This window comes from Odocoileus virginianus, unplaced genomic scaffold (genome assembly GCF_023699985.2).
Source record: "Odocoileus virginianus isolate 20LAN1187 ecotype Illinois unplaced genomic scaffold, Ovbor_1.2 Unplaced_Scaffold_3, whole genome shotgun sequence".
NCBI lineage: Eukaryota > Metazoa > Chordata > Mammalia > Artiodactyla > Cervidae > Odocoileus > Odocoileus virginianus.
In genome coordinates, this window is record NW_027224265.1 from 2336858 (window position 1) to 2363635 (window position 26778).

General features: G+C 43.9%; 1 protein-coding gene across 3 annotated transcripts in view; it reads left to right on the forward strand.

Moving 5' to 3' along the window:
* Positions 1-693: 693 nt before the first annotated feature.
* Positions 694-26778, forward strand: part of KCNN2 (potassium calcium-activated channel subfamily N member 2) — a 480003-nt gene continuing 453918 nt past the window's right edge. For 2 of the 3 annotated variants that reach the window (XM_070462356.1, XM_070462357.1), the window contains exon 1: positions 706-1641. The gene's annotated coding sequence lies outside the window, so the exon portion shown is untranslated. Of the gene's footprint in view, positions 1642-26778 lie in introns of all 3 variants that reach the window. The other variant, XM_070462358.1, reaches the window with a different exon arrangement.

Here is a 26778-nt window from a genome sequence, read left to right on the forward strand (position 1 = left end):
TGCGGCGAGGAACCCGGACATGACACCGTAACTGGCCTGTTTTTTTAATGGGGGGAGGGGTGTCATTGTGGGATTTGACCCAGAAACCAGCCAGAGGTGTGTATCATGTTGACAGCCAGCTCTGAGACCTCCGGTAGGCAGGCAATCAGATAGCAGCGGATATGATTCTTCATTGACCTTGAAGACACTTCGAACCTGTGGTGACCATGTGACTGACAGGTTAAAAACCCAGACAGGTTGAGTGTTGCAGAAAATATGAAATGAGCCTGAAGCCTCATGGAGGAATTTCTTTTTTTTCTAGGCAGTTGATAACAAAAGGTCCCCAGCATGATAAACTGCCTGCCTGCAATTCACCTGTCTCAAAATCCTCTTGGCGCTCTTAAAAATAAATAAAATTGGAAATGGAAATGTGTGAAAACGTACTGAACAGTAGCAATCAAGATCCCGAAGGCTAGAGACATTTATGCCATTCACAGAATTCAGGAAAACAGCCTGTCTGTGGAAGGCTCTCCCAGCTCCAAAGGCTGAGCGCCGCTGGGTGAGTTCCCCGCCGCGGCTGGAAGCGAGCTATAAATAGAGCGGGGCGGGGAGCGCCCGGCGCAGGGGGCGGGCGGGAGATCCCCGGCTCTCCGCTCCCGCGCCTCCGCCCGCGGCGCGCGCTCCGGGCCGGGGAAGCCTGCGTGGCGGGCCGGCCGCCTTAACCCTCGCCACTCCGGGTAGCTCCGGGAAGCAGCGGCGGGGCGGGCGTGATGGCGAACCCGCTGGGAAGGGAAACGGAGCCACGCTTCGCACCAGAGCCTGGCAACCCTCCTCCGGGGATCTCTCCACCCCCTTCTCTTTCCCGTCGAGCTCGGGTTAACCCTCGAAATCCGGCCTTGAAATACACAAGAGGGGATTCGTTCCCCGACTTGAAGTCGGGCGGCTGAAATCCGAATCTTTGAAAACCATCCCAAATTTGGTTTGAGGAATCACGTTGGCTGTCCTCTTCCAGCGTGGCGTACCCTCCCCCGTGCTGCTCTGGACAGCTCCTTTCCTCGGGAGGGAACTGTCAAGCGAGGTGTGTGTGTGTGCGCGCGCGTGTTATTTTCGGCGCATGCACACCCCTCGGTAGCCTCAAGGTCGGCAAAACCCTGAGCATTCCCGGCCCCCCGCCGTCCGGGCTCGGCCCTGCCAGCCAAGGACGGAGAAAGAGGGAGTCCCCCGTCCCGGCAGGGCGTTCTGCGAGCGGTTCCAGCGTCCAGCAAGGTCGGTGCTGAAGCAGGGCCGGGCGCGGGGAAGCTGGGCTCCCGAGGGTGGACCCCGAGCAGCCGCCAGTGGGCGGCAGGGACCCGGCCCGGCCGCTCGGCGCGCCAGGACTCCCCGGGGGTGCTCGGAGACCCCGAGAGGAGGAGCGGGGCGGGGCGCGGGGCTCTCCCAGGCGGCGAGCTGTCCTGGAATTTGAAGACCAGAGAGGCAGCTGGTTCCTGGCCAGGACTCCTGATTTCTTCTCAGATGGAAACAGTTTCTCCAGGTGAACCTGCTGGAATTCTCTATGGAGTCTCACTTGGGTTTAGCCTCCTGGTACATTTAACCGAGGCCGCGTTTATCCCCGTGAGAGGAGGAAGGTGCCCAATGGAGCGGGGCTCTCGGTTGCGGAACACGGTAAGCTGGAGGCGAAGGTGACATTGCCTGGGCTGGGGTGGGGTGGGCACACAGATTTAATGGGACCTCCTCTCCCGGCCAAGATGGTGAGAGGAAGTTTGCCTTGGTCTTCCACTCTCATTCACCCTCCCCAGGCCTTCTCTGCTTTATCTTCTCCCTGCCCCAGCTCATACGTAAAAAGAAACATTCCCCTGGGGGGTGGGTGGTGGAGAGACTCCCCTATGTTCTTATTTTCGGCGTGTTCAGGTTCTATGCTAGTCGCAGATGGCACAGTGCGACCTGAAATTTCCCATCGCCCCTCCTCTTCCACGTCTCCTCCCTCCTCCCTTGACTGAGTTCTCTGCTCCCCACTCTACTGATGCAGCCTACTTTTCTTTCATCACCCTCCTTTCTGAGTTTCCTTTTCTCTCTTCAAAAATTTGAACCATAAAGCAGGGAGGGAGGCGGGAATGTTGTGACTCTGTAATGTAGTGCTGGGGTGATAGGGTGATGGGTTGATGGTTTATGAAGCATTTATTCATCAAGCATTGTTGAGCACTCACTCTGCGCACTTCTTCCTGTAGTCAATGACCAGACCATTTTCTCAAGAATAAACTGCCCCCCAACTTCTCCCTGGGCACCTCTCTGCTTTCCTCTAAGCAGGAGTGGACCTCTGCGGGACCAGAAGCCTTAGAACACGAGGAAGAAGAGGGAGTGTCTTAGATCCAGGCTGGTTGGGTGCACTCAGTATGTTTGTGGTATTGTTCTAAGAACTTTACAAGTGTTCACTCATTTAAACCTCATAACAACCCCATGAAGTAATGACTACTATTATCTTTTACACTTGAGATAGGAACAGAAGATTTAAATAATTTGTTGATGATCACACAGCTATCAAGTGGGGGAGCTGTGACTAGAACTCAGAACATCAGACTCTGGACCAAACTCTTAATCTATTATATATCTGTGTCATTAGATATTCCAAACTCTTAATCTATTATATATCTGTGTCATTAGATATTCATCCATCTATCTGAGATGGATGAGTGAACAAGGCAACCAAAACCCTTGGAGTTTGTATTTTAGTTAAGGGAAACAGACAATATATTCAGCAGGTAGACTGGATAACTTCAGGCAGTGGTAGATGCCACAAAGGAAAGAGAACCAAGTCTGTACTAGGGAGTGGCAGCCTGCACGTGGGGAGTGGAGAGGGACATTCTCTTTGTGGTGGGAACTTGCAGGCTGAGACCTTAAAGCACCAAGGAAAGGAAGTACAAATAGCTAGTGAACGTGTACTAGTTATTACCTTTAGTAATTGTGGGAATGCAAATTGAAGTCACGTTGAGTATCCCTTTGCACCCATTTGGTTGGCCTCTAATTAAGAAGTTTGAAAATATCAAGTGGTTTAAGAGGACGAAGATCCACAGGACCTTCCAACGTTGCTGATGGAAATGTAAACCGGCACAATGACTTTGGGAAACGTTTGGCATTGTGCCCTGATTTGAACATTTGTACGCCTGTGATCCAATTGTTCAACTCACTCCTAGATTTATATCTATTAAAAACTCTTGGATTTGTTCAACAGGAGACATGTATATGAACATTCATAACAGTCTGGTTTTAATGAAAGTCTGGAGAGAACTCCAATGCCCATCACCAAGGAATAGGTAAACAGTGTAATATTTTCATGAAGAGGAATATTATACAGCAATCAAAATGAATTAACTGAGTGACACATAACAGTATGATTGCATATAAGCTGTATAATATTATGTGAAAATTGGCTGAAAGATTACATACAGCAAGACAATCTCATAATGTTGAAAATTAATGAAAAACCCTACCACTTAGGAATATATGTAGATTCATATACATAAATAGGAAATTTATATAAATAGGAAAGCAAGAGAATGAGACTCTGAGATTTGTACTTGTGGTTTCCTTAGATGGGGAGAAGCCAGGTGACCATATGGTTCCTTAGAGGTGAGTCAGTGGCAGGGTCTCACCTGAGCTTTGACTGGTAGGGCCAGGTCTGCTTATTACATTGTTAAAAATAACTCGTAAATAATGAAAGGTGACTGGCCGTGCATGGGACTAATGAAAGTAAATGATGAATTAAATGTTAAGACAAACCAAAAGGTAGGAAAGAACAGCAGTAGTCACCTGTCTGGCAAAGGGAGGCTGATGTTTCTCAGAATGAGGAGGGTAGCCAGGGTCAGGGTTGCCCAGCAAATCGGAGAGGTGGTCTGGAACCAGATTTTGCAGAGCCTTGTAGGTCAAGCTAAAGATTGAAGGATTTTAAGCAGAGAGTGAAATAAAATTGGATTTAAGGTTTTCAAAGGCTCCTCTGTGGCTCTGTGGAGAATAGACAATGGGAAAGGGCACTTGAGAGGCCGCTGCAGTAAGAAAGCAGAGGAGATAGTGGCCTGGGTGCAGCTGTGTTTCTGCATGTTACTTACCGCAGCGGGCACCAGCCTGGAGGTCAAGTGGAGGTCAAAATCTAGCTCTTGCCCCCTTGTCAGGAAATGTCCTGTCACAGGGCTTTGAAGGCCTGGAGGAAGGGCACCTTTCTGAGATTTGCGCTAAGAGCTGTGTGGGTCAGCAGCAGCCCAGGGGGAATCAGTGCCATGAGCATGGACTTGAAGAGAAGTAGGTGGATTCGGGTCACGTGTTGAAGGTAGAATGGACAGGGCCTGTTGATGGATTAGAGATGGGTGTTAGGGAAAGAGAGAAGTCAAAAGTGACACCTGCATTTTTTTTTTATTTGACTGTGAGGATACTGATGCTGTTTACAGTGAATGAAAGAAAATTATATTTTAAGTATATTAATTTGAAATTCTGTTAGACAGTCAGGTGTAGATGTCAGGGAGGGAGTTGGTTTGAGTGTGAACCTTGAAGGAGAATCTGGGGCAAGAGACTTAAGTGTGCAAAGTATAAGCCGGTAGATGGTATAGTCCAAATTCCTTCACTTAAGTTGTCACTGGCAGATTGTGAATTCCCTGGGGGCAGAGGAATTTTGTCTTTTTAATCCTCAGAGGAGGGTAAAGTAGAATAGGTTATCCATAAATATTGGTTGAATAGATACCAGAAGGATGCATCAACAGTGGAGAGGTGGAGAAATCGAGGACCATGGAGGAAGTGTCCTAGATGACTGGACCCTACCGGTGTCCAAAAGTTGAGGCTGTGTCCTTTCCAGTTCCTCCTGAGGCTGAAGCAAGTCTAGTGGAGATGCCAGCCCTTTAGGAAGACGTGACCCAGGGTCTTGGGGCCACTGTTCCGTGTGGTACCCAGAGCCTATTCAGAGAAGTCCCAAATGGCACAGAGAGTGAGGGAGGAGAAGGCAACGGCACCCCACCCTGTACTCTCACCTGGAAAATCCCATGGACGGAGGAGCCTGGTAGGCTGCGGTCCATGGGGTCGTGAAGAGTCGGACACGACTGAGCGACTTCACTTTCACTTTTCACTTTCATGCATTGGAAAGGAAATGGCAACCCGCTCCAGTGTTCTTGCCTGGGGAATCCCAGGGATGGGGGAGCCTGGTGGGCTGCTGTCTATGGGGTCGCACAGAGTCGGATACGACTGAAGTGACTTAGCAGCAGCAGCAGAGAGTGAAGGAAAAGGATGGCCGGGAGAGCCCTGAGGGTCAGGGAGGCCAGTGCTGGCACAGGTACTCAGCCAGGACCGCAGCAGAGCTTGGTGGGGCAGGGACAGGTGAAATCAGCAAGAGAGAGGACCCAGAGGCTGAACCAGAAGAAACGCAAGGGAGTTGTTACAAATGGAGCCATAGATTTGGTGTCAAGTCCAGTGTATGTTACAGACGTATTGATAATCACCTTGGTGCTGGCCACAATCTTCTCATATGCCCCAGGTCCACAAGACCTCAAGCTGTGCTGTCCTCTGTGGCCTTCCAATCTCAGACACCCCACCCCGTCGTCCCGCGGAGCCTCCTGAGCAGCACTGGCCCAGGCTTGAGCTGACCTCCCTGACCTGTGCCTGCAAGGTTCTCCCGTGCCACCATTCCACGCCTGCTGCCATCTGGCTCCCCAGCCACCACACTTACATATTGCAGCTCACGGCTCTTCACTGACCTGTCTCCTTTCTTTTGGCGATGCCCTTGTGTCTATTCACAGGTGTATCGCTGGTGCAAGCACCGAGACTGGCTTAAGGGACAGTGCACGGGAATTGTGAAAAGAAGGGAGGAGGAGGAATTCCTCTTTTTGTTTGGCTTTAAGATGATCAGGATGAGATCATCTCCTTCTCACTAAAGATAAACACACAAAGTCCTCTCTTTCCTCGGACAGCTGGATATAGCATTGCTTAAGAATGTAAACTTTGGAATAAAATCAGCTGGAATTCATTTTGGGCTCTAACGCATACAGCTTGGGAGGTCAGTTCTCAGAGACTCAGTTTTTTCATCTGTCAAATGCAGAAAATAACAAAACCTCCCTTATGTTGTCACTGTGAGTTTTAAAGAAGGTAATGATGTGAAGCTGCTAAGCACTGTACCCAGCATAAAATAGGGACACTGTAAAGTTTAGGTATTGGGCTTCCCTGATAGCTCAGTTGGTAAAGAATCCGCCTGCAATGCAGGAGACCCCAGTTCAGTTCCTGGGTTGGGAAGATCCACTGGAGAAGGGATAGGCTACCCACTCCAGTATTCTTGGGCTTCTTTGCTGGCTCAGCTGGTAAAGAGAATTCCATGGACTGTGTAGTCCTCGGGGTCACAAAGAATTGGATACGACTGAGTGACTTTCACAGTTTAGATATTCTTATTTTCTAAGACGTCAGTGCCTCTTTTATTGACCAACTTCAAGGAAATGCTTGTAATTCTGAGAATCTAGGCTCCATTTCCAGAGGCACCTGTGCTCTGGCAGTGAGGTAGTAGGCATTTTTGGCAAAGGAAACATTTCCTGGGCATGTGGGCATTTGCTGTCTTATTCCTCACATTATGCCATGTAGTATTCCACTGTACATAATTCTTGGCCAGCCAGGAGTCTGAATACCAGTGAGGATTCAGAATTTATTCATTCAGCATTTCAAAAACTGTGATTGAATGTCTTACTATGTAAATGGAGATACAGTGATGACTAAGACACAGCCCCTGCTTTCAAGGAAATCACAGTCTAGTTAGGAAGGCAGACAAATAAGCCGACAATGACAATTCACATATTTATAGGATTACTTCTAGTCCAGACCTCCACACCCCCACTTCTGCTGAGTGCTGGCAAGAATGGTGTGAACATAGTAATGTTACCGATCTGGGCCCTTGGACTCTTTAGTCAATAGAAATTGAGAAGAGGCCAGATGAGAATTTCAAGCAAGGCTTTATTGGGGTTCATGCTGCAGCACAAGGGAATGAAAGCAAGTAACAGGTGCGCTTGCATGCTCTCCAGGAGGATGGGCTGGTTCCTTAAGTGGGGTGAGGGTAGGGCAGGTCCATGGTTTGGGCTGGACGGCTGACTCCTGTGGCCTGGCCACACCTGTGGTGGTGCTTTGTGCAGGCTGCATGCCCAGTATGCTGTTTTTGTTCCTCACACCTCAGGAATGGCAGTTGCTTTGTGGCGTTTGTACCTAACTGTTTGTGATTTCCTCTGACTGCACAAGCCACAGTTATTTTTAGTCCCTTACAGTTTCTTTGTATTCTGTTGACACAGAAGCCCTTTGTCTAGATGCAAGCAGGTAAAGTGTCCAGGTCCCAGGTCCCAGACTGTCTTAGTAATAGTGATGGTATTTGCAGATATATTTACAATGTACAAATCAGGTTCGGGCTTCCCTGATAACTCAGTTGGTATAGATTCCATCCACAATGCAGGAGACCCCAGTTCAATTCCTGTGTTGGGAAGATCCACTGGAGAAGGGATAGGCTACCCACTCCAGTATTCTTGGGCTTCCCTGGTGGCTCAGCTGGTAAAGAATCTGCCTGCAATGAGGGAGACCCTGGGTTTGATCCCTGGGTTGGGAAGATCCCCTGGAGAAGGGAATGGCTACCCATTCCAGTATTCTTGCCTGGAGAATTCTGTGGACTGAATAGTCCATGGGGCTGTGAAGAGTCAGACATGACTGAGTGACTCACTTTCACAAATCAGGTTCACTTTGAATTCTTTCATTTGATTTTTGTAACAACTGTATAAGGTAGGTAGTGATTACTACTTATTTTATGAGTGCAATCTAAGACTCCATTGAACAGTTGTGTTTACATAAGTCAGGCTGTCTTGGGCCATGATCTGTCCTTCCAGCCTCCCTCACTGTCCCCGTGCAGGGATCTGTCGAGTTCACCACCCTTGTGAACTGGGGTTTAGTCATGATTCTGAGTTTTCCTCCTTGGTTTTGATGGGCAAGTTCCCTTTTGGGCCCTGTTCTCTCTATAGACTTGCACTGATGACTGATCCCACTCAGTTAGCCCTGTGCCACCCTTCTGCTCTCTAGGACTCCGTCGTGGTACTGGCCACTGGCGAAGAGGCAAAGGCCAGGGGAGGGTGGTAACAGCATCCCTGGAGAGGAACAGGCACTGTGTTCATTGACTGTGCTTTTGCAATGGGGAAGTGGAGGAAGTAACAGAAGAATCTTTTCGTTTCCCAGTTCCACAGTGCTGTGATTCAGTCAGTTGTATTCCTGGATGTTTCTCCTAAAAAGGGAAAGAATATAGGAGTCACTTGAACCTCTTTAAAGATGGAATGACTTATTTACACTTTCTCAGAGATGTTTTCACTGCAGTTAGTCATTTATGAAATTCACAGGAGTCTTCCGATACAGGTTACATCACTGATTGAAATCTGCTTATGGTTATTTACACAAATAATTTTATGTGTTTAGATTTACCTTGGGAAAGTAAATCTCACAGTCCTGTGACTGTAACATGGAAGAGTGAATTTGTTGCTGAGAAAATGCATTTTTCAAATTTATTGTGTTTTTCATCTTTGTGAAAGATGTTATTCGGTGTTTTTGCTGCCCACAGAATGTGTGGGTGGGGCATCTCAGACACCTTCTGCCAGGCCTGCAGTGCAGCAAGAGGATGGTTTTGCCTGTAGCAGTTCAGAAATACTAAAGGAGCAATCTCCTCCCCAGATCTCTAACCAGGATAACTTGGATTAGATTATTTTATGGGGAGCTGGGGGAGTGGGGGGAATTGGTTAACTCGTCACTTTTTAAAAATTTAAATAATGATGTTTGTAAAACACATGGTAAATAAAAGCCATAATTTATCAAAGGTGAGTTTTCAAAAGGGATTTTAAAATTCCATTTGCTTCACTGTATTGAGGATCAAGCTATGTGTTAATTGACTGGTAAAGAAATACTACTAAAATTTTTGTTCTGTATTCAGGGAGGCTGGTCTGACTTTGTAAAAGGTCTGAACCACAGTGTGAGTGCTTTATGAAATAGCTTTGTTATACTTTCAGTTCATGCAGTAGTAGTACCAGCAGAGCGCTTTGGATGAGTTTCCTCATGTGAAGGTGAAATTCATACGGACTTGTTAAAATCAGTTGAATATAAACAGGTTAGTCCTTCAACAAATCTCCTTTTATTTCAAAGTGGTTAATATTTTAGGGTGTTAATTTGCTCAGCAGAACTTGTCATTGTTCCCAAATAACTTCAGTTCAAGATAATTCAACAGAATCTATTTTCTAAATTACTGAAACCTAAATGATTTTTACTGTAAATTCAAGTTGAAAACCAAGCGTCCAGTCCAAGATAAGGCTGGTTTTCTGCTTAACTTTAAGGGAAAGATTTTTTTTCCTTCCAGGTTGGAGAAAAAATTACCACCTGACTTGTAACTGACAGTTCTGATGTGTTCTAGAAGAGAAGAGCCTTGCCAACTCCAGACAGCTGTGCTCAGCACACCCCTCATTCCAGACCCCAGCCTCTATTGTTAATATAAACATTTTTTATACAGCCCCTCAGATAAATGGCTGGTAAAAACTATGCCCAAAATGTGATTATCATGTATGTGTCTGAAGATAACTGGCTGCCCTTGGTCAAGGCATCTCTGGCAAATTAGCACTGAATCTTTCTGGTTTGCTTTTTATAATTTTACTGAAAAATAGAAATTGATCTTGCCTTATGTGGATGGTAGAGATAGATGGAGATGAAAGCATGACAAGCCAGACCAATGCTTCTCAAATTCCTGTTTTTCAAAACACAGATTTCTAGGCCCTAATCTCAGATAACATCTGTTAGAATTTTCCCAGATCCCATCTCTCACAAGCTCTCAGGTGGTGCAAATGCTTGCAGGTTCATGGACCACACTTCAGGCAGCACTGGCCTACGTCATTAATTTCAAGGAAGCATAGGTGTTAACACTGGGAATGCACTTCAGAAGCAAAACTCAAAAGAACATGACTTGTCTTCCAGAGGGAGGGAAGGTAATGCTAGCGTGACCAGCTATTCAGTTGGCCCTGACTGTCTTGGTTTTAAAACTGAAAATCCGAAACTTTCAGGCCAACTAGAAGACTGGTCATCTTCCAAGGCAGACTGGGCTGGTGTATCACAGCAGCTTTGTGGTACTTGGAAGTGATGGGTGTTTGGCTTAAATTTTAAACCCAGGAAAAGCCAAAGCATGCTGTGAATTGACACATAATCACATGCAACTAAGGACTGCCAGTCAGCCTCTTCAGCTTTTCTAAATCTCTTACAAGTTGTAGTGGATTGGGTGTTTCTAAACTTGTTAGCACATTGGTATCACCTGGGGAACTTAAACAAACAAACAATAAAGAGCGGGATACTGTGTTCTACCCTCTCCTGCATTGTGAGTTAATTGGTTTGAGATGTGACCTGGGAGCCTAGGTTTGACAGGTCCCCAGGTGATCCCACGGCGCAGGTCAGTGGGGGCGTCACTGTGGTAGAGTCTCCAAGATGGCCGCCAGCAGCACGCCTCCTTTCTGCTCTCTCCCTGGTTGTCAGGAGGTAGGTCAGTTTTCTGTCTTCTGACTTGCTTTGAACAATGAAATTTAATGACAGTGAAGTCTGGGGCTTGTAGCCTGGTGGCATTGGTTTCCTCTCTCTTGGAAGCCAGCCTCCTGTGAGAGAGGTCTGACTGTCCTGATTTTGCTGTGATCCAGCTGTGAATCCAGCTTGCCTTGGGGAGAGCAAGCCGCTGCGTGAATGAACTGGGCACACGTATGTGAGAGGAAGTTTCTTGGACCTTCTAGTCTGGTCCAGCTAACAGCTAAATTTGGCCAACTGAGTGGCCTCAGTTGGTATCACCAGGATTTTGGAACCATGCTGGCAAGCCCCCCTCATCTTTGCCTTAAGTTATTTCATTTTGGGGGATTGGTTTTGGAATAAAATATAGCTGAAACACAAGTGTATTTCTTGTACTTATTGGTAATAATAATGCAAAGGAGGCATTTTGGAAGGTTCTGTGTGAATGAGGAACAACTTATTTGTCATCCTGATCAAAGTACGATGCAAACTGAAACCATATTGCTGAATATTTGAAGGAGAAATAAAAATTACTATGTTAATAAAATTATTAGTGATAGTGACAAAGATTTCACTGTTGTTATGCTCAACCATGCCTTTTCTTAGGTTTTCTGAAAAGCAGAGCCCAAGGCAGTGCTTAGAGTGCTATCAGTTGTTTTGGGCTGTGCAATCCAGAGAATGAGGGTGATGAGGCACAAGAGTGCGTGATGTGATTCTGTGTAATGCTATGTATTGCCACACCAGCTGCGTTTTAAAAACAGGGAGCTGTGCTAAGACAGACTGTGTCACTCCGCACTGTCTCAGTGTTTGGGCTTCCCTGGAAGCATTGCAGAAAGGAACAAAACCTTGGTGTAGTGCACGGAAGAGAAAAAGAAAGAGGAACTTAGCTTCCCGGTTCCTTCTAATTTCATTTCTCACTGATGAAATTTTACTCCCCAGGAAGTTAATTCTCTGTATTCCTGCCTCCCTTGTGGCTGCTCAGGAATCTGGGCACCATGTCACACAGTACATTATTTTTCCTAGGTCTAAAAGCAGAGGTACCCTGCTTGCATGTGGTTGAGATGCTCACCAAGAGAGAGAGGAGGAAGGGGTTGAGGGAATTTGAGAAGGTGCATAATGTTTTTCTATATTTTTCATTTGTTTGCTTGCTTTTACTAAAACATACTCTGAGGTATCTGACTTTGGTACTGTTTTTGCAAATTACAAAATATAATCTGTTTTTGAAAATTATGGGCTTCCCTTGTGACTCAGTGGTAAAGAATCCGCTGCAGTGTGGGAGACCTGGGTTCAATCCCTGGGTTGGGAAGATCCCCTGGAGAAGGGAAAAGCTACCCACTCCAGTATTCTAGCCTGGAGAATTCCATGGACTGTACAGTCCATGGGGTTGCAAAGAGTCGGACAGGACTGAGCGACTTTCACTTCACTTCACACTTGCAAATTACATTCTGAGGCTGAAATGATCCATTAATATAGATTGTTATCCTGCTTTTAGCCATGTGCTCAGTATCAACTCCAGTATAAATACAATATTAGTCTTGACTGCTCTTCCCTTTCAATAATCTTACTGAACACCACCATATCCCTGGACATTTGCGAAAGTGAACTCCAAGAATTTTGTTTTTATTTTACTGTTAGGCAGAGCCCAGTCTTTTCTCATATAGAATGGAATGTGCATGCTTTCTAACCTTGAGAGAAGGAGGACGCCAATGAGCTGTCACTTCTGGACACCTATACCTTTTGATAAGCTGTTAGCTCTTTTTCTAGTCAAGTCTTTTTTGCAACAGGGAAACAGATGAGGAGAAAAAACATGCCATGTTTAGTTATTTCATGAAGCTAGTAGTTCCTGAACATCGAGGGCTTTATGTAACTGATAGCACTGTTATTTGCAGCCCAGTCCCACCCTAGTTGAAGGAACCATTATGTAAGAGAATCAGAAGCCTGTAGAACAGATTGAAGGATTTATTGTCAGTGTAGGATTGGGGTGGGAGGATTGTTTTCACAGTTTCTCTACAGTTTGCTGCTGATTTTTTTCCTTTCAATTGTCTTTACGTATGTAAGTAGTGAAGATCATCTAACTTCAAAAAGGTAGGCAAACGAATCTTGTCTGTAATGAAAGTCTGTGAAGTTAATCTGGCCATTGCTTTTCCTGTAGCCAGGTAATCTTCCCTTCTATTTCCCGTGACTGAGATGATTGATTGACTAGATCTGGTTATCAGTTTTTCTTCTTACTTGAGGCACAGAGAGGTGGGGTTCCTCTCATTTTTATAGAAATATTTCTAAGTACTGAGCATGGGAAGACTCATGTGCCATCAATCATGTTATAGAAATGTAGAACATCTCATGCCTTTGTTCCCTCCTCCATTGCAAATTCCTAAGCCTATGGTATCATTGTTTTCCAGTGACAATTCCTAGGTTCACCTTATTCACAAATGAAGGACATTTGGCCTGCATTTAATGTCCAGATAATCTATGCTTCCTATGAGGATGGATTTTCCAAATGTTCCCTTCAGCAAGTGGTAGATCTTTGGACTTAATTTTTTCTCTTGAATGGAAGTTATACTCTTGTCTGTGGACACACAGAAGTGTCGTTTTATTTAAGACTCTTGAGTGAGTGAAAGATGTCAGTTCAAACTGGCTCAAATAAAAGATAATTTCTCGGTTCACATAAGACAAAGGGTGTGGATAGGACCAACCACATCCAGGAGTCAAGCAACAGTATTGTAAAGAACTCTCCTTTGTTCATTTTTTCTAATTTTATCACTAACTCTTGATTCTTTGTGTGTGTGTACGATGGCGTGGTGGCTTCATGCCATGCACCAACAGGTCTAAGCTTTACTTCTATAAAGTTTAGTTTTGTTTAACACAAATTTTAAGGTTGAATTTAAAAGGATAAGTCATGTTCAAATTTGGGAGGAATTTGAGAATGTAAGAGAAGTGATTTCCCAGGGAAATTCAAGATGCTGTACCAGAAAAATGGAAAAGTATGCCATTCTAGCAAAAAGGACGAAACAGTCACATCACTTCTTTGGGAAGGGACCCACTACCTCCTAGATGTGAGACTTTAGCTTTGAGAACTCGTTTGCCACATTTTGTCAGTTATCTGAAAGTGGACCCAAGTTTCAGGAGTAGACTCACATTAACTGAGCCCAGAGAGACCATATTCTCCTGTAAGCTTACTGAACCCTCTTGACAGTCTTTATTCTAATAGGATATAAATGATCAGATTTCTGCTTAATAAAGTGTGAACAGTTTGGTTTTGATTACCCATCATAGGATTCAGTTTAAAGTATTTTTAGATTCACTTTAATTATAAAATTTTGGTTAGAAAGTAATAATGTAGAAAATTGGGAATGAATGGAAATATATAATTCATTTAGTTAAAATCAGCTGTAATTTAACTGCTTTTTCTTTTCTTTCTATGTGTGTTTGTCTATATCCTATTCCTCCCATACAGGAGTCTGAGTATATTGTATATAACAGTTGATTCTTGCTTTATTTACTACAACTTAATTTGAAAGCATCTTTCCCTATCATTTCTCTTCACTTTTAATTGTTGTTCAGTCACTAGGCTGTGTCCTGACTCTTGTGATCCCATGCACTTACATGATATTAATGGCTGTTCTCAAAATTTTCATTCACTTATTTTATAGAATTTTTATTTATAAATAAAAAGATTTTATAAATTTAAAAATTTTATTTATAAAAAGAATTCACTTTATTTTACAGAATTTTATTCTCACAGATCCTTAATTGTATATTGTGTGTAGTTTTTACAAATGTAAAAGAATGAGATGTGTTTTACTTCAAATGGATAGAATAACATTTATTTTACAAACAAAAGGTAACTCCTTCTAAATGTATTAGAAATATTATAACCAAGTCACAGAGAACATGGTTGGATGGTTAATTGTCATAATATTGTTAAATATATTTAGCCTCCTGTTATTGAAATTGTTTATAAGTTTAATTGGAAAAACTTTTACATGAAATATTCTAATGAATGTATTTTGTATAACAAATGTACTTAGCCTCAGGGACAGTCATCCTTGAAAGATAGCTATAAACTACATTTCTGAACATTACTTGCAAGATTTTATCCGTTTTAGAAGACAGGCTTGTGCAGAAACTCAACTTTTGCTTTTAAGATAGAGAAGGAATATGGATTTAACAGAAAATTTATGATCACAGACAAATGTTCTGACTACCTGTGGTCTGCAGTCATAGCAGACTCTACTGATCCACTGTTCCAGGTCAGCCTAGCCCTGCAGGAACCCTGGGCCACAGATTTGCAGCCAGAACTGACCAAGTGTTTATTTACCCTGTTTCCATGGGTGAAAGCTCAAGGAGCTGTCACTTCTGCTGTTTTAGATTCCAGCCACCCGCCCCACACCCGCATACAGGATAGACTGACAAGACAGATTTCAGAGACTGTGCCTTGCTCTGGGATGCTGGAGGGGCTGGTGACAATCCAGAGGAGTGGAGAGGAATTTAATACATTATGAAATGGATGTTAACCAAAGAGAGATAGGAGAGGAGGAGCCTGTGGATAAACTGCTTGCCTTTTTAAAATTTAAACAGGAAGAAAACCCAACTTTATTCATATGCGTATGAGAGTTCACAAAAAAGTAGCTAGTAAATGGCTTAACTTAGAAGCTTTTGTATTAATGTCACAAAGGAAAAGGAAAGGGGAGAAGAAGTTTCTTTAGGATGAAGAAATTGATTTCTAAGGGAATAAACAGGAGATAGAATAGCTAGTGATAACCACTGCTTATGGTTATCATCAGTGGTATTTTCCATCTTTTTCAAGGCTATAAAGACTCTCTCAGACCAGACAATCCTTCTCTTACCTGCAGACCATTCATTCAAAGATGCAGGAGTCTGTCCTCGTGTGGAGGCGGGTGGAGGCCTGCACAGCCTGCATGTCCCGAGCGGAGCCACTGCGGCCCCGTGACTTCCTCCGTCGTGGTTACTGTCCTTCTGCCCAACTCTCCCTTCCTCGAGAGTACAGCCCCCTGCCTCCACCCCCACCAGGGAAATTTGCACGCAGTCTGTTGTCTCTCATCTTTTTATGGAAATACATAAACAAGTAATTTCCTTCTTGAAAGCACTTTTGCCAATACTTCCTCTCCAGTTTTTAAATACTGTTGAAGATGAAAACATTCAACTATAGATTACCAGGACTTTTAAACCATTTAGTAGGATTTATGGTAATACTTTTTTTTTTTGCTCATAGGATTCTGAGGCCAGCCTTATTTTCCTTTTCTCTAATTTCTCTTGGGTCTCCACAATGACCATTTATATCACCAGCTGTAAAAAATTTTCACTTACAGGAAAAAAATCTCAAAATCACTGCACATTGTTTTGGACCACAAAGCCTGACTCCCCATTGCTGCCTCTCGAGGTCGTAAATTGTCTTTTGAGTTAGGCCTGAGTGACGTTGGCTTCTCGGGTACACACCATCATGGATGCCAATCCCGTCACGTTGTCACTCCCGTGTCAGTTAATCCCAGCTGAGGGTCAGAGACACAGCAAAGAGTGCAGGTGATCATGGGTGTGTGTGCTCACTTCAGCAGCACATATACTAAAATTGGAACGATCATGGGTGTGCCACAGAGGCGCCAGTAAGAGAAAGTTTTATAGAGTTATAACTAGATTTATTGAAAGCTTGATTTATTGAGAGCATGAATGCATCCTGCTTTACCCAGTTATTTATTTCTGAGTGAATTCTAGAGAGGAACCTCAAATGCCTCAAACCCCAATGCCTTTTATTTTCACTGTGTTGCTGATGATTTTGGGGAACAACCATCAAACTATGTACCTCTTCCTAGGTTCCTAACAATCTGCATATTTACTTTTATCTCTGCTTTCCTCTGATAGTTCAGGCTGTCATTCATTATCTCAACCTTGTTGCTGTTCAGTCACTCAGTCATGTCCAACTCTCTGTGAACCCATGGACTGCAGCACGCCAGGCTTCCCTGTCCTTCACCATCTCCTGGAGCTTGTTCAGACCCATGTCCATTGAGTCAATGATGCCATCCAACCATCTTGTCCTTGTTGTCCCCTTCCTCTACCCTCAATCTTGCCCAGCATCAGGGTCTTTTCCATTGAGTGGGCTCTTCACATTAGGTGGCCAATGAGTTGGAGCTTCAGCATTAGTCCCTCCAATAAATATTCAGGATTCATTTCCTTTAGGATTGACTGGTTTGATCTCCTGGTAGTCCAAGAGACTCTCAAGAGTCTTCTCTAACATCACAATTCAAAAGCATCAATTCTTTGGCGCTCAACCTTCTTTATGGTCCAACTCTCAGATCCATACATGACTACTGGATTCTCAACCTTCAGTTCAGTTCAGTCGCTCAGTCATGTCCGACTCTTTGCAACCCCATGAATCACAGCACACCAGGCCTCCCTGTCCATCACCAACTCCCAGAGTTTACCCAAATTCATGTCCATTGAGTTGGTGATGCCATCCAGCCATCTCATCCTCTGTCATCCCCTTCTCCTCCTGCCCCCAACCCCTCCCAGCATCAGGGTCTTTTCCAATGAGTCAACTGTTTGCATGAGGTGGCCAAAGTATTGGAGTTTCAGCTTCAGCATCAGTCCTTCCAATGAACACCCAGGATTGACCTCCTTTAGGATGGACTGGTTTTATCTCCTTGCTGTCCAAGGGACTCTCAAGAGTCTTCTTCAACACCACAGTTCAAAAGCATCAATTCTTCAGTGCTCAGCTTTCTTCATAGTCCAACTCTCACATCCATACATGACCACTGGAAAAACCATAGCCTTGACTAGATGGACCTTTGTTCTCAACCTTAGACTCTAGCTATTATTTCCTTACTAGCCTTCCTACCAGTCTCACCAACTTTCCATCTCTGGGGCATCATGCCATCATGACCTCTTTTGGAATGGAATCTGTTCGTGTACTTTTCTGTTTCAACCTTTCAGATGTTCCCTTTGCTTCTGTCCTAACTCACCAGCAGGGCATATGAGGCTCTCACGCGTTCACTTCTACTCTCTAGCCTTCTCTTTCACTGCTCAACTAGAAAGGTTTTCATGTTTCTGCTGCACTTCATTGCTTATTATTTACCCAATGAGCTCTGCTTTTACCTATATTGTTGTTTCTCTCCTGTTTTCCTCTTTTCTGTAATGCCCACTCTTCCTTCAAGAGCTAGTCTCAGCATCTTCTCAGAGGAGTTTTTCTGGACTGCTTCTTAAAGGGGCCAGTTAGCACATTAAGTGAGAGATAGTTTGGTGAATTGCCATACACTGGGAACCAGCACTTGTTTCGGCATGTCCTGAAACTGGTATTTTGCCAGTGTCTTCAGCAGTGGACAGTATCCTCAGAACTGGTGCTGACTAATCAAACTCAGGAAGACAAAGCTGTGAGCGCTGGTGGTAATTTGTTAGTTTTATTTGTCAGCTATAACTACAGTGGAGTGTGATGCTACATGTATGTGTCCCTGAGTTGGACAGACTGGGGTTCATGGTTACTAGTGTGTGACATTGGGCAGGGCACCAGACCTCTCTAAATGTTGGTGTATTTGCATGTAGGATTATGGAAATTATACTTTATATTTCTGAGAAGTGTGAAGAATTAATGCCCTTTTCTAAATTCTAGTCATTCATGAAGAAGTTAATGAGATTTTCCAAGTTCAAAGACTCTGTCAAGGGTAGACCCAGGTTTGGAACTCAATTAGTATGACTCAAATCCATGTGCATCACCACCTGTCCTAAATACTTTTCTTAACTACCTCTTTAACATTAGCTTCGTGCAAAGTAATTATTTTTTTTGAAATCATAAATTTTGATTCACTAGCCAGATACGTGTCTTAAAGCATGTGTGTATTATACTTATTATGTATGTAAAGATAGTGTATGGAGACAGTAACATGGAAGCATACATTACCGTATGTAAAGCAGATGGCCAATGGGCTTTGCTGTAGGACTCAGGGAACCTAAACCAGGGCTCTGTAACCACCTAGAGAGGTGGGAGGGGGGTTCAAGAGAGAGGGGACACTGGTACACCTATGGCTGATTTCATATTGATGATTGGCAGAAACCAGCACAATAGTGTAAAGCAATGATTCTTTTTTAAAAATAAATAAATTTTAAAAATTAAAAAAGATAATTGGTTACAAATGATAGTATCTACTCTAACTTGTTTAATCAGGAATCATTTTTATTAAAGCATGTTAGGTAGCTCCCAGTGTTTCTGGAAGGCCAGGAGAATCAGCCTGGGAGATAATAATGCAGGGTTATTGATACTAAGATGCACACAGCCAAGGGACATACGCCAAACCACCAAGAAGTACTATTTGGCAGAAGCACCACTGTTCCATTACAGCTGTCCAAGAAGTATCTTCACCACCCTCAGTCTTATCAGGAAATCTGAACTCCCACTTTGAGCTGAAAAAAAAAAATAACATTGTTCATTCCCACAGTGAAATTTTGTGAAGGTTTGTCTGAAAAAACTTAGGTCACATGCTTGCATCAGGATTGCAGGAGATTACAAGAAATTATTTTTAATTCTCTGACCTCTAGGAGACTGAAATAGGGGTTAAGTCAAAATGTACTGTCTCAATGCTATGAAACAAGTATACTATACAAGGGTGAAACAGATCACCAGCCCAGGTTGGATGCATGAGACAAGTGCTCGGGCCTGGTGCACTGGGATGACCCAGAGGGATGGGATGGAGAGGGAGGTGGGAGGGGGGATGAGGATGGGGAACACATGTAAATCCATGGGTGATTCGTGTCAATGTATGGCAAAAACCACTACAATATTGTAAAGTAATTAGCCTCCAACTAATAAAAATAAATGGAAAAAAAATGCACTGTCTGCCACACTAAAAAAAAAAAAAGTCATTGGTTTAGCACCTAAAATCTTTATAGACAGAGAGTACATGTATTGCGTTTGGAAAGAAGAATGTTTCTGTGGTGTGGGGTACGCAAAGCTCTGAATAAGTGGTGATGTGGACGTCACTGTGGCTCTTCTGTCGGCATTCCAGCCTCTGCTCTGGGAGGCACCAGCGCACCGAGATGGAATGATGTCGGAGGCGCATGGACTCTGGAGCCCAGGTGCTTGGGTCCCAGTCCTGCGGCTCTCATTGCCTGGCTCCTTGAGCCCGAACCATTCACCTCTCAGTTTAATCATCTGTATCATGGAGGCAATGATACATTAGGCAGCAGCAAAGACAAATGAGTTGGTATTTTCAAAGTATTTAAAACAGTGCTTAAAAATAAGAGGTTTATATAAGTGTTTTTAGATAAATTACATGCTGCTAATAATGATTAGAGCAATTTGAATCTTCTTCCTGTGATCTTATATGCAGATGATGCATAGTGACCATTGCTCAGTCATAGTAATTTTTCTCTGGTCACTCATGAGAGGGAGGCAACTTTTGTTATAGTTTATATGCATTGGCCCTCCGATATACAATTTTAAAAATAGGAAATCAAAATGACCTTACTGGAATATCCTCATCAGTTGTGTCCCAGAGGGTTAGTTTGAGGACTACATCGTTCTCTCTGCTGAAGACCCGGGATAAGTGTGTGGATTATCTTTAACTGGCTTGATCACGGTGACCATCATTCATTTTCAAAATGTGTTTACTTTTGAGTTACTTGTCATCTTGATAAGTAAGATGACATAGTCTTAGTCTATTGATAGTCTCTTGATACACTCACTCTCTTTCTATAAATCTTCATTGCAGGCTTTATCCTGCTTGTTCAACTAGCATAGACGTCATTGATGGCTCCTCATTAATATTACTGCTGTTATAACTTACTGTTACAATAACCTGTTTTTAGAACCTGATTCAGTGTGGATTTAAAAGAGCCTTACCATTTCCAGTCCAACAAAGCTGTTAACACTCCAAATCTAAAGCTTCTGTCTCTCCTGTAGAAAATAGACATGTGTCAGCTGAACATCACATATAAGACTCTTCACTCCTTATATTTGTCTTTGAGATCCCTTGAGCTAAGGTCTATTCAGCATTGTATTCCTATTTTCTGGCACGGTGCCTGACCCACAGTAGATGTTCAATAACTTTTTATAACTAGGATCTTGATAACTAGTACCAGGATCTTTATAACTAGTACATACAGATAAAGCTATTTCAGGATAAAAGGAAGACGTTATTGAGTATTCACTTCAGTGATGGAAAATAAGCTACAATTAATACTTGCCTCAGTAAACAGTAAATCAGACAAATTAATTCTTCCCTTTGTACAGTATAATGTAGGATTTTATTTGAATACATTCTGGAGGTAGGAGGGAATTGTTTTTCTTTCAAGTTTCTCAGGATGGCATTTTAAGGATAATACCATCAACTTTCAAAATTTTGCCTGGATTTTATTAGGATTCCTACTTACTGTTCATATATTGTTCTTTGAGGAAAATTTATGTATTTAAAAAAAATTTCTTAAGTGATTTTTCCTCAGTGATTTCCTCAGTTTTCTCTGGGGATCTAAGGAAGGAATTTTTATTGAGCTTTAACTGACATAGAACATTTTGTTGGTTTCAGGTGTACATAATAATGATTTGATATTTGTTTACATGTAGCGAGATGATCACCATGGTGAGCCTGGTTAGCATGGGTCACCTCACAGTGACAATTTTTTTCTTGTGATAAATGAAAACTTTCACTCTCTTATCAACTTCTAAGTATCCAATGAAGCATTACTAACTTTAGTCATCATGCTGTGCACTGTATCCCATGACCTATTTATTTAACAGGAAGTTTGTACCTTTTATCCTCTTCATCTGTTTCACCCACCACACCTCATGCCCCTGGAAGCCACTAATCTGTTCTTGCTTCTATGAATTTGGTGTTTGTTTTTAACTTTTTTTTTTTAGATTTTATATAAGTGAGATCATATCCTGTTTGTCTTTCTCTGATCTGCTTCACTGAGCATAATGCCCTGAAAGTCCATTAGTGTTGTCACAAATGGCAAGATTTCATTCTTTTTTATGGCTGAATAATATTCCACTATGCATTTTCTCTATCCATGCATCCATTGATGGACACTTATGTTGTTCTTATGTCTCACCTATTGTACATCATGCTGCAGTGAGCATGGGGCTGCCTGTATCTTTTCACAGTAGTGTTGTCATTTCCTCCTGATAAATATCCAGAAGTGGAATTGCTATATCATATAGCAGTTATGTTTTTAACTTTTTGGGGAACATCTACACTATTTTCCATAGAGGTTGCATCAACTTAGATTTCCACCAGCAGTACACAGGGTTCCCTTTTCTCCATATTCTCACCAGTACTTGCTATTTGTTGTCTTTTTGATAGTAGCCATTCTGACAGGTGTGAGGTGATATCTTATTGTGGTTTTGATTTGCATTTCCCTGATGGTTAGTGATGCTGAGCATCTTTTCATGTACCCATTGGCTGTCTTTATGTCTTCCTTGGAAAATGTAGGAACTTTAAACTAATTAGCAAAGCTAAGTAAAACTGATGTGCTCTGGGCTTCTGAGTGATGGGACCTGTCTTGAGACCAGGCATCTCTTTCTGTATTATCTAAAATTTCATCAACAGAGTTAATCTCTCATGAATTTTAAAGGCTGTGGTATATGAGAGAGAGAGAAGGAAAGGGAGGATGTTTAAGGTAACCTGTTAAAAATGAAAACTTCCACAAGGAGACAAATAAGTTATAGTTAAAGTAGCAACAAAAATCTCTACAATTTATATAGATAAAATAGAGAGGAGAACATCAAGAAGAACATTTGAAAGTATAAATAGCTCAGGGGCCAGAAGTGGGCTTTGCTTGTTTTAAATTTGCTGAGAACCAGCCTTTGTGGGTTTTTAAGCAAAAGTATTAGGGGCAGTGACACTGGCCCATGTCCTCAGCTTCTCTCCATGCAGGTCTGGTCCAGCAAACTTCCTTTGAAGTATTCTCTAAGTGGGAGACTGGTTCTATGTAAGATGAAATTGACTCAGAAGGTTTTCAACTGCTCAAAGAAATTAATACCTTCAGAAGGAACTTGAGGACACTGTCAGAATTAAAAAGAACTTGGTGACAATTTAACAATGAAAAGTCACTTTTAAACTGTCAGAGGAGCCAAACTCTCTGAAAATTTAAAGTGATCAATCGGAGGTTGTTTAAAATGCAAAATTCACTTTAATTTTGAAAATGAATTGAAGTTCTTCAACTGTGTTCCTTGTAAAAGTCACTGGTTTTCATCCCACTGAACCCCAAGATACAACAAGGCCAATTTATTTCTTCTCTGCCTTCCTTCTTCCTGCCTATCTGAGCCCTTAGCACAGTATCTAGTACATAGTTAATTGGTATGAAATAGACATTAAATGAGCTACTGTCTTGAAACTGTAACAATGCTCAGTTTAATTGCCAAACACAGATTGGAGGTTGGAAAAAGTAGTATGCATTACATAGTCATGTTCTTCAGAGATTTAAAAATTCTACATGGCTGTGGCTACTCAAAGATGTCACTGAGGGACTTGCCTGAAGGCATGAGCTCAGAGGGTTGGATTTTGGAAGGCCAAGGATAATGTGAGATGCAGAAGCAAGCTATCCATGAGGAATTCTGTACATTTGCATTTCCACATATAACTTTAGATGGAGTTCTAAACGTTAAACTAGGCTGACAATTTGCAAAAAATAAAAATTTCTCTTTGATCTGCAGGTTCACAAGTTTCATTTATTATTGAAATTTTACTATAAAATGTGCTGTTGAGTAAAATTCAAGGGTAATGTCAGTTATTTACTTGTCAATATGAATTTGGGAATAAAAATAAGGTCACATTATGTATAAAGTTGCTTAATCACGTCTGACTCTTTGCGACTCCATGGACCCCATAGAGAGTCCATGGAATTCTCCAGGCCAGAGTACTGGAGTGGTAGCCTTTCCTCCTCCAGGGCATCTTCCGAACCCAGGGATCGAACCCAGGTCTCCCACATTGGAGGCAGGTTCTTTACCAGCTGAGCCACAAGGAAAGCCCAAGGTCACGTTAACAGGCACAGATCTGTATTTCTCTTTATGGTAGGTTGTGTGAATGGCCCCAAATCCTTCCTCTCTTTTCACTCATACAAACATAACGTGATATTAGCAGTCCTGTTTTCAACAGATGGAGTTCTAGGCCTTAACCCCTTCAGCCTGGATTGGCCGTGTGACTGACTTTAGCCAGTGGGGCATCAGCACATATGCCTCAAGTAGTCTTGAAAACTGCTTGCCTGTTGGGCTTGTGCTTTGCAGCGCTGGGTTCCCCATGTGAGGAAGTCTGGACCACCCTGGTGGGTGAGGACAGGACACACAGCACGGCTGGCAGCAGAAGTAGAGCCGCTCAGCTCCCCACGGGTGCACGATTGAGCCCATGTGAGACAGGCAGCAGAAGCATCCTGCCACGCTCGGCCTGCCTCGTGAGCTTGGTAAATAGTTGTTTTCAGAGACTCAGGTGGGAATGATCTGTTACACAGAGATAGATAACTAGCTGAAAAATTGATGTTTTTGAACTATGGTGTTGGAGAAGACTCTTGAGAGTCCCTTGGACTGCAAGGAGATCCAACCAGTCCATCCTAAAGGAGATCAGTCCTGGGTGTTCATTGGAAGGACTGATGCTGAAGCTGAAACTCCAATACTTTGGCCACCTCATGCAAAGAGTTGACTCGTTGGAAAAGACCCTGATGCTGGGAGGGGTTGGGGGCAGGAGGAGAAGGGGACAACAGAGGATGAGATGGCTGGATGGCATCACCGACTCGATGGGCATGAGTTTGAGTAAACTCCGGGAGCTGGTGATGGACAGGGAGGCCTGGTGTGCTGCGATTCATGGGGTTGCAAAGAGTCGGACATGACTGAGCGACTGAACTGAACACCCTGGTCCTGCTGTGTGGGCATTCCACCCTTTCTTAAGCTCCTCCCCACTAGTTCGAGGGGTCCCCGGTGGATACTGCTGATGCTCTCTGAGGTATGGTACTCTTGACCACCATGGCGCATCTGTGCTGCCCCCTGACTCCTGGTCCTTTGCTGCTGGTGTCTTTGGTAGGCCGGTCAGTGCCAGCGGGGCAGCTCCTCTGCTGGTGACACTGCTGGCATCTCCCAGAGAGGTCCACACTGTGAGCTGAGTCGAGCTCATGTTGGGACCGCTGCTGTTTCATAATTAGGGCAAAGGTAGAGGGATAATTAGATCAAAATCAGGGGAGATAGCGTTTCGGAGCTGGAGGCACCGTAGAGATGGTTCCAACTCCTCATTTTATAAAAGAGGATCCTTACACAGAGAGCTTTGTCACTGGCCCAAGGTCCCATGATATGAGTGCCAGATCTGGGACTGGAGCAGAAGTCTTCTCATTCCAGATCTGGGGATTATTTCCATCCCATTCTCATCAGGTTTGCTTTCCTTACATCATTTAAAATCTTCCAAAAGAGGAATGTAGGTCTGGGGAAAACTTAACCAAGATGATAGATAAAATATCTGGGGTATGCTGGATTACCCCTTGGAAATAATTTGATCGTAGTGTGGGACAGGTGCCCATTTTCCCTTTAATATTTGTGTCATCCTGTTTAAGTGACTGTTGCATTTGAGAAGTGCTTTGGAGATGAAGCTACAACTTAGGCATTCCTGGCGCTGTTTGGAGGCCCGAACATCTTCCCCATTCAGCCAGGGTGGCAGGCAGTTGGAGAGGGGGCTCTGTGGGAACTTAGCCTCTACGGCGGGGTCTGCCTTAGTTCAGACACTGGTGGCACAGTGGGGCACACTTGGTCCACACGGGGGACCCCGGGACCCCCACCGCATTACCCAGACCTCAAGTTAGGTGAGGCTCGGTACAGCAGAGAGGTCTGGGGTGCACGGGCGCCAGGCTGGATCCTGTGACGTGTGGCCCTATTGCATTGTGGCTGTTGCAGGGCGTGTGGGATGCAAGACCCTGTACGGGCGAGGGTGCTCGCATCCCAGGGTCAGCCCCGAGGCCCCGCAGGCGGCCCCTTTGGAGCGTCCCTTTCCCCTTGACCTTGACTAAGATCACTGCGATTGGCTGTTGTGTGCATAGCTCAGGACGGAGAAGCGGGGGGCCGTAACCGTGGGGGAGGGCACAAGTGTGTTTGGAAGGCCTCAGGGCCCCCCTGCACCGGGGCAGGCGGGCTGTCGTGTTGAGGCGTCATCCATAAAGCGCTGCCAGACATAAAGCAGGGGCTGTGAAAATGGGGAAACTCGACTCTCCTCCAAGCAGCGGGAGGCCTCCCTGTGACCGAGGATCAGAGCGGGGCTGGAGGAGGCCTGCCGTCCTCCCCACTAGCTACTCTGTGCCATCAGACGTGGAGATCAGGAGAGGCATCACTTGCTGAGGCAGATGGATTTGTCTTCGATGTATTTTTAAAGCATTCCCAAGCCTTTCTCCCTGGGCATGTTCTTTTATCTCTGATGTTGGTTTAACAATGCTGCTTCCAGTGAGGAAAAGGAATATGAGGAAAGTGACCTGTACGTTTACAGTGCAGATCTGGAGACCATTCATTGTGTGAATGTAGCACACGGAAAGTGAGGGCAGTCTAGTCACAGCATTTCAACTTCAAGCTTCTGGTGGGTATCAAAAAGTGATTAAAAGGGATTTAAAAAAAAAATAATGGAAAATACCTTAAGGGTCTCGCTTTAAATTGGAAATCCAAATTGAGACTCACATCCATGATTTAAGGTAAATTAGAATATGGAACACAAGGGCCCCACAAAACAGTGACCTTGGCGGTGAATTGAGAATGGGGGCTGACATCCCTATCCTGTTGACATGTCAGCTAGTAGAGCTTTTGTTTCTTGGCTTGATACTCCTTTGCGTACTTGAATTAGCATGTATTTGGTCTTTATTCAGTTCCTAATTGGGGTTATGATTGAGCAAGTCACTAGGAAGACAGGAGGCAGGATCTTGGGGGGTTGGGCATATTTGAGGCTGGGAATAGTAAGAAAGCAGGAGAATCTAAGAAGAAAGGACAATCCAGGCTCCTTTCCCCATTCCCCGCACCCTGATAAGGACACATGATGAGCTGGGCATCAGGCGATTGTGCAGCTTTCTCTGACAAGCAAATGGAAAGAGATCAGTTCCCATGGGGATGAGATTTTATGAATGAAAAGGTAGCTGAGCCTCACAGGCTGCTCAAAGATGAAGATGGATATATCTTTTCTAGAAGAGTGTTTGGAGGCCTAGAGGAACCTTCAGAAAGTGGCTTGCTTTCTGTTGTAGCTGAGGTGTGGACAAGAAAATGTGGAGTCTAGCTCTGTTGCCAGGGGT